Here is a 17,674-nt window from a genome sequence, read left to right on the forward strand (position 1 = left end):
GGCTCCAGTTTTAGCTTTAAACAAGTGTAATACAGCTCGTCAAAGATGTCCCGCAGATTTGCCCAGCCGCCTCCATCAAACAGCAAACGCGCTTCTCCCGCCCGGGTATCGTAAGTTAGGCATCTGCACACTACAGCCGCTACAGTTCCTAACATTATCTGTAATGTGTGGTCGAGGTAAAGGAGGAGCGGAGGATCCAAATGCAGCAAACATTTATTTAAACAAAACAAAGTAAAGTAAATCCAGGCATGGGCTCAGAGCAAAAGAGAAGGCAGGACATGGGCACACAAAGCAGCCATACAGGAACAACACCAGACCCAGAACCATGGCAAACACAGGTGTTAAAATAGACAAGATAATGAGGTAACATGGGGAGGAGCTAATCAATCACCAGGGAAACTAACAAGATGGGCAAAGAAACAAGGGAAAACAGAAACAATGGGGAACAAGAATACATCAAAATAAGAGTCCACAAAACCAAGACAGGGAAACACAGACCAGAATCATGACATAGCCCCCCTTCAAAGGAGTGGCTTCCAGACACTCCACAAATACACAAAAGTCCAGAAGGGAGATGGAGTGGAGGGTGAACTGGGTGAGCGATGGAGGGCCAGGTCCTTGTAAGGGAGGACCTGGGGACTGAGGCGGGACCAGCCAAGCAGGGAGCCAGGGTGAAGCTGGCAGTACAGGTGGAGTAGGGGAGCACCACAGGGGAGACGAATCCGAAGATCCCCACGATGGGGCAGAAACACACCAGGGTGGAGCAGACGGAGCAGAAGCCCACCAGGGCAGAGCAGACGGAACAGGAACCCCCCACAGCAGAGCAGACAGAGCTGAAGCCCACCAGGGTGGTGCAGACGGGACAGGCAGATCGGCTGAGTGTGTAGACACCAGCGATGGATTCTCCAAGCTGGATGCCAGTGACACCAGAATTCTGGGTGCAGCAAACGTGACATGACGAGGCTCTGGGAGATCAGCTGAGGTATGACAAGGCTCTGGGAAACCAGCTGTGATCTCACCTGGCTCTGGAAGTTCAGCTGTGACTTGACCTGGCTCTGGAAGTTCAATGGTGACTTGACCTGGCTCTGGAAGTTCAGCTGTGACTTGACCTAACTCTGGAAGTTCAGCTGTGACTTGACCTGACTCTGGAAGTTCAACGGTGACTTGGCTTGGCTCTGGAAGTTCAGCTGTGACTTGACCTGACTCTGGAAGTTCAACGGTGACTTGGCTTGGCTCTGGAAGTTCAACGGTGACTTGACCTGGCTCTGAAAGTTCAACGGTGACTTGACCTGGCTCTGAAAGTTCAACGGTGACTTGACCTGGCTCTGGAAGCTCAGCTGTGACTTGACCTGGCTCTGGAAGTTCAACGGTGACTTGACCTGGCTCTGAAATTTCAGCTGTGACTTGACCTGGCTCTGGAAGTTCAGCTGTGACTTGACCTGGCTCTGGAAGTTCAACGGTGACTTGACCTGGCTCTGGAAGTTCAACGGTGATTTGACTTGGCTCTGGAAGCTCAACTGTGACTTGACCTGGCTCTGAAAGTTCAACGGTGATTTGACTTGGCTCTGGAAGCTCAACTGTGACTTGACCTGGCTCTGGAAGTTCAGCTGTGACTTGACCTGGCTCTGGAATTTCAGCTGTGACTTGACCTGGCTCTGGAAGTTCAACGGTGATTTGACTTGGCTCTGGAAGCTCAACTGTGACTTGACCTGGCTCTGGAAGTTCAGCTGTGACTTGACCTGACTCTGGAAGTTCAACGGTGACTTGGCTTGGCTCTGCAAGTTCAACGGTGACTTGACCTGGCTCTGAAAGTTCAACGGTGACTTGACCTGGCTCTGAAAGTTCAATGGTGATTTGACTTGGCTCTGGAAGCTCAACTGTGACTTGACCTGGCTCTGGAAGTTCAGCTGTGACTTGACCTGACTCTGGAAGTTCAACGGTGACTTGGCTTGGCTCTGGAAGTTCAACGGTGACTTGACCTGGCTCTGAAAGTTCAACGGTGACTTGACCTGGCTCTGAAAGTTCAACGGTGATTTGACTTGGCTCTGGAAGCTCAACTGTGACTTGACCTGGCTCTGGAAGTTCAGCTGTGACTTGACCTGGCTCTGGAATTTCAGCTGTGACTTGACCTGGCTCTGGAAGTTCAGCTGTAACTTGACCTGGCTCTGGAATTTCAGCTGTGACTTGACCTGGCTCTGGAAGTTCAGCTGTGACTTGACCTGGCTCTGGAAGTTCAACGGTGACTTGACCTGGCTCTGGAAGTTCAGCGGAGTCATGCACAAGCTCAGAGACAACAGCCATTTTGTGGAAAGTCTCTGATCTGGCAGCCATCTGCAACTCCAACAAAAAAAGCAGAGCCACTCAGCTGCAACGCTAGATTTATATAAGTTTCCAAAGTCCAGCTTGGGTCATGCAGCGGCATGAGTGAGCTGAGAGGCTCAGCTAGCCCCCCTCGAAAAAACATCATGAGGGGAATTTCCTCAATTGTAGCCAGATTAGCTAATACAACAAAGTTCTGGACATAATCCTCCAAACAACAATCCCCTTGACGGAGACACATGATTCTCACTGCTGGATCCATATTGGTTTGGTGTTCTGTAATGTGTGGTCGAGGTAAAGGAGGAGCGGAGGATCCAAATGCAGCAAACATTTATTTAAACAAAACAAAGTAAAGTAAATCCAGGCATGGGCTCAGAGCAAAAGAGAAGGCAGGACATGGGCACACAAAGCAGCCATACAGGAACAACACCAGACCCAGAACCATGGCAAACACAGGTGTTAAAATAGACAAGATAACGAGGTAACATGGGGAGGAGCTAATCAATCACCAGGGAAACTAACAAGATGGGCAAAGAAACAAGGGAAAACAGAAACAATGGGGAACAAGAATACATCAAAATAAGAGTCCACAAAACCAAGACAGGGAAACACAGACCAGAATCATGACATTATCCAAATTACAGCTAACCCGCTTTCATCCGTAAAATCTACCTCTCTTAAAATAGGAACACATACAGCTGAATGTTTGATGCACGCTCGCCGCATCTAACATTAATTTCCCACGAAAACAATCAGAAATTCGGCTCTGTTTACCTTTTCCATCGCTCCTTCCGGCCCACTCACCGAGCGATTTCACTTTACATCCCGAAAGCGCTTATAATGATCTCATTCTTAAGCGGTTTTCCTAAATGTATAATCTTAACGCATAACTTACAAATCGTTAGTAGAGCTGTAATTGGGCCTTAAAAGTTAGGCCCGACAGTGCCCGAGCCCGACAAGTACATTTTTAATGCCAGCTTTTTAAAAGCCCGAACCCGTTTACAGACCGACATTATTCAAATGTGAGCAAGCACACAGCTCTTTTGCCTTTTGTCAAGAATGAGTCATTTATACATGTTTTAACATAATTTATTAATGATTAACGTAGGCTATAGACCACTTGGAAGTTGGAACAAATAAATATAAGTCGTCTGTAACATCGTAACACCTTAGCAGTATAAATAGGAGTACACTTAGCCGATAAATAGGCCAACGCGCCAATAAAAAAAGACTCTTTCTTAACAAATTAAATTAAGATAAGTTCTAAATTAAGATGGGTTTTTGGCAATAAGGAAACTAAGACAGTTTCAGCGCAGTCCTGCGCTCACTGATCACACTTTTACTGCTGCTGCGACTGCCCGGGATACATAGTACTGATCTGGCTAATTGTGCTAAAACATAATCACCAGAGGCAAGCCTCCGTTTCACCTCCTCAGTATCCATTTTCGCATCTTTCTCGCGCTAATCGAAACGCATCACATGACCGCTAATTTACCTGGCAAGCTGGAGCGCAAGCCCGAGCCCGACCCGAGCCCGTGTAAAATGATATAAATTAAGCCCGAGCCCGACCGAACCCGTCGGGTTTCATTGGGTTCGGGCAAAGATCTTCAGCTCTAATCGTTAGTGTGTAACAGCTCAGTGTCGCACGCTCCTATTCTACAGCGTACGGTAATGATAGACACGTCAATCTGAACAAACGATCCAATCCAACGCGCTCCAGCTGTTAAACAGCGTACGATTGGTCTCCACATATAATCCCCACTCACTGCTTCATAGTATCATAGATCGAGCTCCCCCTGGTCGGATTACTGTTGTTTTTCAAATTATGCTTTTAATTTTGAATCTTCATCGCGGCCTAACCGGATCCCGGAAATCTCCGCTTTAGTCAAATAGCATGTCACCCACTCTACAAACATTGCTTAAATTCTATACTTCGCTTTATGTTGTGAATAGGCTCGTTTGATTTGACATGAACCACTTTAAAATTGCAATTATTATACCATATATTTTGTGTTTTGTGAAGTTATAATCTACATCTATAATTTATAGTGTAATGTTTTGTTAAATTATAATCTAAAACATTCCACAAAGAATACTAGGCTTACCGTTTACAATCATGTACATGGCATTTTTGTAAACTCTTTGATCTAAATCAAATTTACTGGGTGCATTTCACTAATTGAGATTTTAATATCGTATATCTCTCTCTCTTTTCTTCCTAGAACCTTTCTTCCAGAAGTGCCCTAGCGTGAGGCTGCCTCCGCAAAAGAACCGCTGTGGCTGCTGCTTTGCATACCTATTTCTTTTCCTTTTACAACCTTTCTTCCACAGGTGCCCTAGCGTGAGGCTGCCTCCGCAACAAGGAACCACTCCGGCTTCTCCTTGGTATATATCTCCCTTCTCTTCTCAGAACCTTTCTTCCAGAAGTGCCCTAGCGTGAGGCTGCCTCCGCAAAAGAACCGCTGTGGCTGCTGCTTTGCATACCTATTTCTTTTCCTTTTACAACCTTTCTTCCACAGGTGCCCTAGCGTGAGGCTGCCTCCGCAACAAGGAACCACTCCGGCTTCTCCTTGGTATATATCTCCCTTCTCTTCTCAGAACCTTTCTTCCAGAAGTGACCTAGCATGAGGCTGCCTCTGCAAAAAGAACCGCTCTGGCTGCTGCTTTGCATACCTATTTCCTCTCTTTCTACAACCTTTTTTTCACAGGTATCCTAGCGTGAGGCTGCCTCCGCAAAGAACTTTACAGCCTCTCACATAGCAGCCCCAACCCATACTGCTGCTGTGGAACCTCTGCCTTTCCGGGTGTTTTCTATCCTTTTCTAACATATCCCACTGGATTCGGCCCATATGTCAGCACCAAAAAAATATTGCAGAACTTTGTAAACCAAGCCCATCTTTGGAGGTGGTCGGAGTATGGTTCAGTTTCAGCCATCAATATGGTTCTTTAACCTGTGCATTGTGAAAACAAATGGCTCCAAGCTTACTTCATGTATGCAAATCCAATTTAGCAGGTCATCAGATGCTTCAGTTTCAAAGCTATTATTCCTCATGGCTGTTTTTTCTGGCAGATTTCATCAAACTAAGTTGAGAACTGCTACATATGTTGGCTTATGAAGTAGAGTACTTTAAATGGCTTGTATCATCAGTACTTGATGTCTCACCCGTTTCATTAGCGCATTACATTTATTTATTACTCTGTTTTACAGCAGGTTCATGATTACATTTTGTTACTTGTCTACCTTCAGCAGTGACTTCTCCCTGGGCTTCTTGTGTCCACTACCCTGTGGTCAAAGAATGGCCTCCTAAGCATTTCCTTCCATTGGGACAATTCAATGGAGTTGACTGTAATCTATTGTCCCAACAAAGGCAGATCAAGTTCTGCCGAACTAATACAGTTAAACTAAACTTTGGTCAGCACAGCAGTGCCCTGCTATTAATTAATTAATAACCCATACACCATTCTCCTTTTAATTCATTCAAAAAATTTCTACCCAGTCATCTGGATTCTCATTTGCCATTTCTCAGCAACCACAAGATTCCCATTGGGCTGTTGCAATCATCGCAATACCACGTTATTGACGAACCAACTGCAGAGGTTTGCAAAAACGGCAGCAACCGCTACATTCACATGTTTTTTCCTTTTTCTGTAAGTTCATGCTCTTCTTGTTCTACGCCTATACATAAGTTAATGATAATGTGTACCATGCTGATTTCTACAGAGGCTGCATAGATTTATTCCTAACAAGCCCAAACAGACAGCGAAGGAAAGAGAAATTGACTGAACGCGGGTGATTACCCGCTTCTCACCTTCAGGCTGAGTCATATATTCGTGAAAATAGCTTATGCTCAAAGAAACCCTGTCTTGGCATTGTCGCTTTGCTGGCCAGCTGAGCTTTCTAAAGTTGTACTTAAACTTAAAATGATTTCAACACCACTGTGAGCCATCCACCTTGAGATTTCTTTCAGGAAACTGTACGTCTTGGACCCTCGCTTCCCTCTCATTGGCTCTGTCTTCCAGAAGTTCTTCAGTATGTCTCTGCCGCAGCAGTGACGTTTCACACCATTTTCAAATCAGGTCCGTTATCTCTTAGTGACACTGCAGTGATTTACCCTAACAAATCACTTATTACTTCACTGCCGCAGCAGTGAATTCCCCCCTACAAAATTTACAATTTTACTCCCACATCAACGATTTCTAACCCATCAACTATGACAGCACTTGCTTTTACTGTCTACAGTAGAGCTGCTCATAGCTAAACTAAACTTGGTTAAACTCTGCATAGACATTACATGCAATTGAGTCCTCACTGATCAGAATTGAACTGAATAGTCACTATTTTTGCATCAGCTGACTTGCAGCAGAACTCGAATTCATCTCCTTGACAAATTGGCATCATTAATTGTTACTTTACTATCAATCCCGCAATCCAATTCAGGCAATTTCTATCGTTTAAAGCTCTGTTAAAATGTAGGGGGGCACTATAAATTTGACTGATAAACACCCTTGCACAATTAACCATGGATTTACTATAGTAAATATGTAGTAACCATGTTATATTTTATTTTATTTTTTCCGCGGACTGATTTCCATTTGTAAGTTTTACTACACATACCATGGTTAATTTTTGTAAGAGCAGTATTAAAATAGATGAATGAATGTGCGGGCTTTGCCTTAAAGAAATAACAATGTTGAACATTTTACCTAATTAATCTTAAACTGTATAACGCGTTGACAGTGTGACTTTGAGTATTAATTAAGAATTTTGGCATAAATATGTGAATTGCATGCAGTGAAACGACTGCGAAAATTCTGTGCACAGTAATCATCAGAATATTTCTTTGCCTGTCTCTGAAAATGTCCAGATTTTGAAAACATCCTGCAGATGGTCATTTTAACAGGCTTTTATTCAACTAGGTGATTACAGCATATTGAAAAATATACATAACCAGAAGAATCGATACACTGCTTCAACAAGCGCTTCCGGTGTTCAATTCCAGTGAGATAAAGGTCCATAAAGGAAAGCAGAGTGTTAAGAAGAGCTTGTCGGTGTCCCATGGTTTTCTTTTATTAATCTTCTAACCTTGTCCGTATTAAAGCCCCGAAAGCACCCACAAACAAGTATTAACCCTCTGGGGTCTGAGGGTGTTTTGGGGCCCTGGAGAAGTTTTGACATGCCCTGACATTGGTGCTTTTTTCAGTATCTTAAAAACATATTAATGGCTGAAGTCTGATTACATTGTAATCAGGACAAACTGGGCTACAATAATATGTAAGCAACATGAATGTACATGTTTGTTTTTTTGAGAAAACAACGTTTATGTGTGGTCTGTTACAGAGGAAGTGAGACGAGAGGCGAGCGGATCCATTTGCGAGCTTTTATTTAAGGGACGAGACAAAGACATGGTTGAAAACAGGCAGGTTCAGAACAATAGCAAACAGGTGTGACACAGGCGAGACGTAGAGAGAGTCCGTAAAGCAGGCGTGGGTCAAACAGCGGCGAACATAATCCGTTAAGGGGCTAGACGAGAGAGATAAATCCGTGAAAACAAGCGAGGGTCGAAAAGGCAGGCGGCGAGACGAACGAGACGAGATGGCCAGGCAGGAACGCTAAACACAGGAACTAGGAAACACAGGATAACTATACAATGAAAACTACACAATGCTCCATGACCAGAACATGAACGTCCAGGGCTTTTATAGAACGCCTGATTGGCCACAGGTGTATGGTGCAATCAGTGCGGTGGGTGCTGGGAGATGTAGTCCGGGGTGTAGTGCAACAGTCCATGTGAAAGAATGAGGTGAGAGCGACATCTGGTGGTGAGCGGTCCGCAGCACACCGACCAGATCCGTAACAGGTTAGTGAAAATCTCATTTTTTTAAGTCACTGAAATAAGACCAAGAAACACATACAGATCATTAGTTCACAAGACTTTTGAGAACTGGATGTGGTAGGCTAGAGTTTTTTCTACAAAATGATGTGAAAATCATCTCGTTCAGTCGTTGTTTTGTGATTGAAAGGGAATATGCGAGGGAGTGACAATGGGCACTGAATATTTAGTGATTCACACCTGAGAGACAAAAGACCCTCCCCTAATGGCCCATCAATGAGACTGTGACTGTCAGGTAAGAAACAATGAGAGATTCAAAGAATGGAGTTTTAGATTATCTGTATTTTATTTACAACACAGTATAATATAAACATACATTATGAAGATCAAATACACATTATTGAGCACACTGATCTAACCACAGAGATGTGAAAAGACGGTGTGTAATTCCTGAAAACAAGTAACACAAGTAAATCATACCTGATATATAAGTGCTTGCAAAACTCATCATCAGTAGTCAAGGAACCAAAAGAAAATCAGTGTAGCTGAAGATCTGATGTTGGTACAGTGCTCTCAGAGGAAAAGTTTGCAGGATTTATCTGTTGTGCAGGTATCAGATCACAAACAACTAAAACAAAACAAAAAACATGTGAGCATGTTGATATCAGGAGCAATTTAAAGCATCCTTGCTAAATAAAAGCATTAGTTCTATCATTTCTATCCCAAAAAATATTCATGGGTATCTGGTCACTAAAATATATAAATAAATGAATAAATCAGTGACCATGTTGATAGGCCTGGAGCAATATTGTTACATTAGCAATCACTAATATTGCCCATGTGATTTCTATAGCTACCATATGCACACATGCTTTGTATTTATTATTATACAGTACAAAAACAACATTTGAGAAACTAAATTATTATTAAGCACATACACGTTTGAGCAGATATTTGCAGACAGAGTATTCAACAGTAAAGACTGGTCTAAGCATTATTAGACGTTACTTTTATATCGTCTAAACATTAGCCCAACTTTAATGTCAATTTGTTTATGAAACATAAAACATTCCTGATGCCTTACAGATGCATTGAAAAGTTGCCTATGATATTTTGAAATGTTGCACTCGATTTCACACATTTTAGTCAGGAATTATAGTTTTGAAAAAGTCCAACTAGTAAATGCATTCAAGTTTATGTCTCAACAACACATTATCTAATGCCAATAAGAAACATTACTTACACTGTATAAGATCCTTTCGTCATCTGCTGTAGCCGCGCTCGTGTTCTGTTTATGAGATAAACAAGCTCAGCCTGTTCCTCTCAGCGCATCCTCATCCTGAGTAAATACAAGGCTTTTTCCTCTCAGCGCTTTCTTCCAAAAATGAAAGTATTGTAAGGTTCCATCCACTGACCCAAACGCGGAGTCCAGTTGTCTGGTTGAAGGTTTAATGCATGTTCGGTCTTTTCACAGCGCTTCTGCAAAGTTTGCTTAATTTATCAGGATTTAGTTTCATTTTTAATCTAGCTCCATGTTTAATCTGGCTCCAATTTCATATGATCGTTAGAATTTAGGTGTTTAATTTAGGCTGATCGCAAATATCAATTAAGTATTAATTTAAATATCTGATTATTTCGGACTCACTATACTTTCAGTTATTCGTTCATTGGGGACCCGATGCCTCTTTCGAGTCTTGCGCCCGCAGAGTACGCAGATCTCGCGATCACGAAAACGCCAGTCTGATTGTTGAGTCAGAAGTATTTAGGTGACTAATACCCTTTTTGACAGCCGCCTACTGCTTGCCTTCACAAAAAGTGTAGTTTACTTTAGTCTTCGCCGGTACAACTTGCTAACATCAGTGATAGACAGAAATCAGGAGGTCTCAGATGATGTGCCTACTGCTCCATTCAGTCCTGAGCCTGCAGTTTGCTCTATCCTGGTAGTAATTCGCGGTAGCACCAGCCTCCTCACAATCTACTAGAAATAAGGATTTCAGACGAGTCTAAAATGAATCAGATAATAACATTTTATTTGTCAGGTACAAGTGTATCATGCCAATTACATAGTTTAACAATGAGAATCCAATTCAGAATTAAATTCAGTTCCAATTCAAATAAATACATAACCTCAACTACTCAAAGATAAATCTAAGAGTGAGAGATGCATACCTGACCGCATAGAGATACACAGCAGCATGTGAGAGACTCCAGAGAGACTCCAGAGACTCTCACACACAGTGTGGGGGTTCTTCTGAATACAGAATCCCCCCGTAATGTTTTGTCACTTCGCTTATATACCCAGACCAGAACAAACAAATCTTCCAATCAGTTGTAAAAACATAAAAGACCTTTTGGTTTGTCAGGAGATCTCATGACCCAGGGTCACACCTGGCTGGAGATTCTCACCCGACCCTAAGGGGAAAAACACACCCCTCAGCAGCAAAACACAATTCTACAAAAGTGTTCAGTCTTCCTCATAATATAAGTGACTGCTGTGAAATTGAGACCATTTTACCAATCGCACAGAGACCTTTAGAACGATACCAAACATGAAAGGGAAAATTCAACATATTCATAAAATGTAACACATGTAGTATATGGACATTCTTTGTGACTTTCAATGGAACCTTTTGGGAGAAAAGTGTGAGATGCAGGGAGGGGAGAGGAGAGGAAGGGGGTCATAAATGAGCAAGGGGGGTGGTGTTGTTTGCCCTCTTCGAAGATCTCTTCTCCAGATTTGTTTTATTGTTTTTTTGCATGGCATCTGTTTTTGTCAGAGTTCCTGGACTTTAAATTCATGAGGAAATAATTTCCCATCTTACAGTATCCGACACAAACACGTTGCTGCTTTATTTACGAGTTGATGTGGGCGGTCATTTCGCGCGTCTTTCACGTGGATGTTTGTAATAACAATAGTGCGGCACAGCGCGTGGGCGTGAACTAATTAGCGGTAATGAGCTCAGAGGGGAAAAACAGGACATGGTATTGGTTTCATACAAATTACGTACACACAGAATATGTGTTTTCGATTAAACTTAATTCATTTAAAAGTAGACATTTCAAGCTTTCCATAGACATATCTCTGGTGTTTGTGTGTCCTGTATTCGCTGAGTTTTAGTTCATTTTAGTGACTCGTTTCAACTGGATATTCACGGAGCCTGAGAAGACTGAAATGACACCCTGTATATTTTCTTTATTTACAAAAACCACGAACATTTGTTGGTATGTTAAGCGTACACAAATAAAAGTAAACTTTCTACAGATTCAGGTGATGTATTACCTTTATGTGTCCAATTAAAATTGAGGGAGCAATTCAAGTTCTTTTTGCTCACATCTGGAAAATATGCGAGTGCTCCCGAGTGCTTAGCCGACCCCAGGACGTTACACTGGTTTCATCGGACATTCAAGTTTCTCTTTATACACACACACACACACACACACACACACACATATATATATATAAGAATATATAAGAAGTTTCATGGCAAGAACAGTGTGTACAGTGTTGTGTGCCATAGATAATCTTTAGTCATATCAGACGAGGAAGCACAAGCATTGCGGGAGAAGTATGCTCATGCCTTGCTGACAAACCACTCCACATTTCATTATCACCGCCATTTCACAACCATGGCTGTGGGCTCGTCACTATGAGGATAGCGGTGTTAATCTGGATGCAGTGTTTGCTGTGGAGTTGCCCACTAGATTGCCACCCGAACTGTTTATTGTTTGGGACAATTTTCCACCTGAAAAACTGAGCTCCTTTGCTGCAGCTAAAAAGCAGTTGCAAGATGCTTTTGCTCAAAAGGATGTGACTGCATCTTTTCAAACCTTTCCAAATTCATGCCACAAATTGCCTAATGAAGCAATGGAAGTGTATGCTGCAGACATGCAAGGCCAAAAATAATCAAAGACTTCTGCTTTCCTGTCCCATTTTCAGTAATAAAAGGGTCATTTCGCGTTCTTGAAGAGGATGCCAAAAGATTTGTTTGTTTTGGTCTGGGTATATAAGCGAAGTGACAAAACACTACTGGGGGATTCTGTATTTGGAAGAACCCCCACACTGTGTGTGAGAGTCTCTGGAGCTTTGCATCCAAGTCTCTCACATGCTGCTGTGTATCTCTCTGAGGTCAGGTACATCTCCCACTCTTAGATTTATCTTTGAATAACTGCCAGAACTTCCTTCAGTTAAACAAGGAGAAAACTGAAGTCATTGCAATCGGAAGCAAAGAGGAAGTTCTTGAGGTGAATGCATACTTTGATGCTAGGGGTCAAACAACTACAAATCAAGTCAGGAATCTTGGTGTAATTCTGGAGTCAGACCTTAGTTTCAGTAGTCATGTCAAAGCAGTAACTAAATCAGCATACTATCATCTCAAAAACATTGCAAGAATTAGATGTTTTGTTTCCAGTCAAGACTTGGAGAAACTTGTTCATGCCTTTATCACAAGCAGGGTGGATTATTGTAATGGTCTCCTCACTGGCCTTCCCAAGAAGACAATTAGAGAGCTGCAGCTCATCCAGAATGCTGCTGCCAGGATTCTGACTAAAACCAGAAAATCTGAGCATATCACACCAGTCCTCAAGGCCCAGTTTTTCAAAAATAATCCACTAGGATTTTGGATAACGGATTGGATCAAATCTTGAAAATGGGTTTTTCAAAAGAAAAAACGGATTACATAATCGGATTAGATCACGTAATCCAATCTTGGTTTTGATCCGGATCAAACCTTTAGTTTGGGTTTTTCAGAACTTTTTTGTAGGATTTGGATCACTTTTATCCAAAAAATCTGGATTAAACTGATCCCATCAGAAAAGTGGATTCAGCATGGATTTCATGCCCAAAATGTAATGAAAACTTTAAAAATGTATCAAATAATACTATATTTGGATCATGCAGTATCTTACAAGATATCCTATTTATTCATAAGGTTTTAATTTTATTTGTTAATCCGTCAGGCTACAGTGATTAGGTAGGCTTTAACGTATTCAGCCTTTCAGTATGGGCCTACAGCAAAGTAGAAAGAGTTTGGCCTCATAAAATAATCCCCCAAACAGCTGTCAAAATTGACCAAAAACAATAAATTTTATTCTGTCACTAATTGATATATATATTCATCTCAATCGAAAATATTTTTGTTTTTAGAATATTTATTAGTGATGCATGCAATGATTACAGAATAACCAAAAACTGACCAACTGACACAGAACAACTGACTCTGACCAAACTGCAGCAAACCAAGGCCAGACTTGAGATTCGCTTCCTAAAGGCTATGCTCAGACAAGCTGGTCTCTCCACATCAGATGAGGAAGTCTGAAATTATTGTGGAGTATTTGACATTAAGTCTTTTTTTTTATTTCAATACATCTATATTTGAAACTTGTTATAAATATCCTCAGTGTACAGTGTTTGTGTTGTAGGTCTCAGATGAGCGGACTGCTGGAAGAGGATGGGGTGGGGTTTTTCTTGTTTTTTTTTTTTTTTTTTAAATGTGTGTGTTTTCATTTCAAATAAAAATAAACTTATATTGACCCCACACTGGCTATTCTACTTGTTGCTCTTTACATATCTATAGTTCTACATTGTGATTTCCTATCCTGTTTGAGCACTGGTTATCCAGATTTGGTGATCCTGAAAAGTTCCTATCCGGATAAGATTGATCCAATCCGCTGTTGCTTTGAAAAACTGGCTCAAAAGTAAGATGGATTACGTGATCACGGATCGCAAAAAAAAGGATTACTAAATCCGGATCAATTTTATCCGGATTAAACCTTTTGAAAAAACCGGGCCCAGGTCCCTACACTGGCTTCCAGTTATATTTAGAATTGATTTTAAAGTACTTTTACTCATTTATAAATCACTCAATGGCCTAGGACCTAAATACATTGCAGATATGCTCACTGAATATAAACCTAACAGACCACTCAGATCATTAGGATCAAGTCAGTTAGAAATACCAAGGGTTCACACAAAACAAGGGGAATCCGCTTTTAGCTATTATGCTGCCCGCAGTTGGAACCAGCTTCCTGAAGAGATCAAATGTGCTAAAACATTAGTTACATTTAAATCTAGACTCAAAACTCATCTGTTTAGCTGTGCATTTACTGAATGAGCACTGTGCTACGTCCGAACTGATTGCATTATGTATAATCACTTTCTGTGTTTAACTGTCTTAAATTCATTTTAAATCAATTTTTAAACCATTTTTAAATCATTAAATCAATCAGTTTTTACATTTTACATTTTTTGTTTTATTGTTTTTATTGTTTTTATGATTATTTTACTTCCTTCTATGTAAAGCACTTTGAATTACCTTTGTGTATAAAATGTGCTATATAAATAAACTTGCCTTGCCTTGCCTTGCATACACTTGATTGTTCTCTTTCTGTGTCCGCCCTGGTCGACTTGGGCTCCTCCGGCAACTTCATCTCCCAAGAATGCCTAGACCAACTCCAACTCTCACGTCATCGCCATCATCAAGTATATGCAGTAAAAACTATCCAAGGAAAACCTTCCATCACTCTACAGGTTGGATTATTTCATAAAGAGGAAATCAAATTTCTGGTACTGGAGGAGTCAACTGTAAGCATCATCCTGGGACGCCCCTGGCTGCGTCTACATTGTCCGGAGCTCCGCTGGGATCCAAGTGACATAACCCGCTGGAGCCCAATGTATCATACTCAATGTGTATCCAAGTTACCTCATCCTTCTTTCGTTCCAGCTCTAGTGGCATCCACGCATGTGGAGAGTCCCGAACCTGCATTCACACCTGAGGTCCCAGCAGAGTACATGGCATTCCAGGATGTGTTCAGCAAGCAAGTGGCCACCCATTTACCACCTCATCGGCCATGGGACTGTGCTATTGACTTGCTGCCTGGAGCTCAACTACCTAAGGGGAAGGTGTATCCTCTGTCCATCCCGGAGCGCCAGGCGATGGAGGAGAACATCGAGGAGGCTCTTAATCAGGGATTCATCAGACCATCTACCTCGCCGGCTGCTTCAAGCTTCTTCTTCGTTGGCAAGAAGAATGGAGGTCTTCGCCCCTGCATTGACTACTGGCAACTCAACTCTCAAATCCTGCAACAGCCTTATCCTCTCCCCCTGGTCCCAGCCGCCCTTGAAGAGCTTCGTGGAGCCCAAGTCTTCACGAAGCTGGACCTGCGGAGTGCGTATAACCTCATTCGTTTTCGTGTGGGGGACGAGTGGAAGACCGCCTTTGTAACACCTACGGGGCACTACGAATATCAGGTCATGCCGTACGGCTTATCCATTAGTCCCTCTGTCTTCCAAACGTTTATGAACGAGGTGTTCCGGGAGTTCCTCCATCGGTTTGTCGTGGTCTACATTGATGATATTTCGATCTACTCCCGGAACATGGCCGAACATCGCCAGCACGTCCAGCAGGTCCTCCACAAGCTCATCTGTACCTGAAACTAGAAAAATGTGAATTCCACAAACCATCAGTACAGTTCCTAGGGTATATCATCAGTGCCAAGGGTGTGCAAATGGATCAAGGAAAGGTCAAAGCCATTCAAGAGTGTCCCCTACCCAACAGTATAAAAGAACTTTAACGTTTCTACCGGTGCTTCATTAAGGATTACAGCTCCATCACCTCACCATTGACCTCCCTCCTGAGGGGCAAACCCAAACATCTCACCTGGAGCCCCGCTGCCCACGAGGCATTTCAACATCTCAAGCGGATTTTTAGCACTGCACCCCTATTACATCATTCAGACCCAGAACTCCCGTATGGTCGAGGTCGACGCTTCCACAACTGGAGTGGGTGCGGTGCTGTCCCAAGCGGTCGGTGAGCCTCCAGTCCTCCATTCCTGTGCATTCTACTCTCGCAAGCTGTCTCTGGCGGAGCAAAATTATGATGTTGGAAATCGTGAACTGCTTGCCATCAAATTGGCCCTGGAAGAGTGGCTTCACTGGTTAGAGTGGGCTGTCCACCTGTGACGAGTGGGGCGGGGCAGAGAGCCGTGGGAACAGAATGAGGCCGGTGGAGTATAATGATAATGAGCAACACCTGCGCCACTCACCGGTCTCGAGTCTCACGGAGGAGCTCCGGAAGGATAAAAAGAGGAGCGATGACAGTGGAATGATTAGGAAGTCGCTAGCATGTTTCTAGCATGATTAGCAAAGTCGCTAGCATGTTTCTAACATGATTAGCAAGTCGCTAGCATGTTTCTAGCATGATTAGCAAGTCGCTAGCATGTTTCTAGCATGATTAGCAAGTTGCTAGCATGTTTCTAGCATGATTAGCATGTTTTCTAGCATGATTAGGAAGTCGCTAGCATGTTTCTAGCATGATTAGCAAAGTCGCTAGCATGTTTCTAACATGATTAGCAAGTCGCTAGCATGTTTCTAGCGTGATTAGCAAGTCGCTAGCATGTTTCTACCATGACTAGCAATGTCACTAGCATGTTTCTAGCATGATTAGGAAGTTGCTAGCATGTTTCTAGCATGATTAGCATGTTTCTAGCATGATTAGCAAAGTTGCTAGCATGATTAGCATGTTTCTAGCATGATTAGCAAGTCACTAGCATGTTTCTAGCATGACTAGCAAAGTCGCTAGCATGTTTCTGACATGATTAACAAGTCGCTAGCATGATTCTAGCATGATTAGCAAAGTTGCTAGCATGATTAGCATGTTTCTAGCATGATTAGCAAAGTCGCTAGCATGTTTCTAACATGATTAGCAAAGTCGCTAGCATGTTTCTAACATGATTAGCAAGTCGCTAGCATGTTTCTAGCATGATTAGCAAGTTGTTAGCATGTTTCTAGCATGATTAGCAAGTCGCTAGCATGTTTCTAGCATGATTAGCAAAGTCGCTAGCATGTTTCTAACACGATTAGCAAGTCGCTAGCATGTTTCTAACATGATTAGCAAGTTGCTAGCATGTTTCTAGCATGATTAGCATTTTCTAGCATGATTAGCATGTTTCTAGCATGATTAACAAAGTCGTTAGCATGTTTCTAACATGATTAGCAAGTTGCTAGCATGTTTCTAGCATGAATAGCATGTTTCTAGCATGAATAGCAAGTCGTTAGCATGTTTCTAGCATGATTAGCAAGTCGCTAGCATGTTTCTAGCATGATTAGCAAAGTCGCTAGCATGTTTCTAACATGATTAGCAAAGTCGCTAACATGTTTCTAGCATGATTAGCAAGTTGCTAGCATGTTTCTAGCATGATTAGCATGTTTCTAGCATGATTAGCAAAGTCGCTAGCATGTTTCTAGCATGATTAGCAAGTTGCTAGCATGTTTCTAGCATGATTAGCAAAGTCGCTAGCATGTTTCTAGCATGATTAGCAAGTCGCTAGCATGTTTCTAGCATGATTAGCATGTTTCTAGCATGATTAGCAAGTCGCTAGCATGTTTCTAGCATGATTAGCAAGTCGCTAGCCTGTTTCTAGCATGATTAGCATGTTTCTAGCATGATTAACAAGTCGCTAGCATGTTTCTACCCTAACAGCACACATACGTCGGGCCGACGTCGACCCGATTTACAAAATTCCATTGG

General features: G+C 42.3%; 1 long non-coding RNA gene across 1 annotated transcript; it reads right to left on the bottom strand.

Moving 5' to 3' along the window:
- Positions 1–1,237: 1,237 nt before the first annotated feature.
- On the bottom strand, positions 1,238–1,733 carry LOC127172433 (uncharacterized). The gene is made up of 3 exons (XR_007828625.1): positions 1,650–1,733; positions 1,500–1,589; positions 1,238–1,289 (listed from the first exon to the last, which is right to left on the bottom strand). It is a non-coding gene; the product is annotated as an uncharacterized LOC127172433 (long non-coding RNA).
- Between the last annotated feature and the right edge of the window lie 15,941 nt (positions 1,734–17,674).

Source organism: Labeo rohita, chromosome 10 (genome assembly GCF_022985175.1).
Source record: "Labeo rohita strain BAU-BD-2019 chromosome 10, IGBB_LRoh.1.0, whole genome shotgun sequence".
Classification (NCBI taxonomy): domain Eukaryota; kingdom Metazoa; phylum Chordata; class Actinopteri; order Cypriniformes; family Cyprinidae; genus Labeo; species Labeo rohita.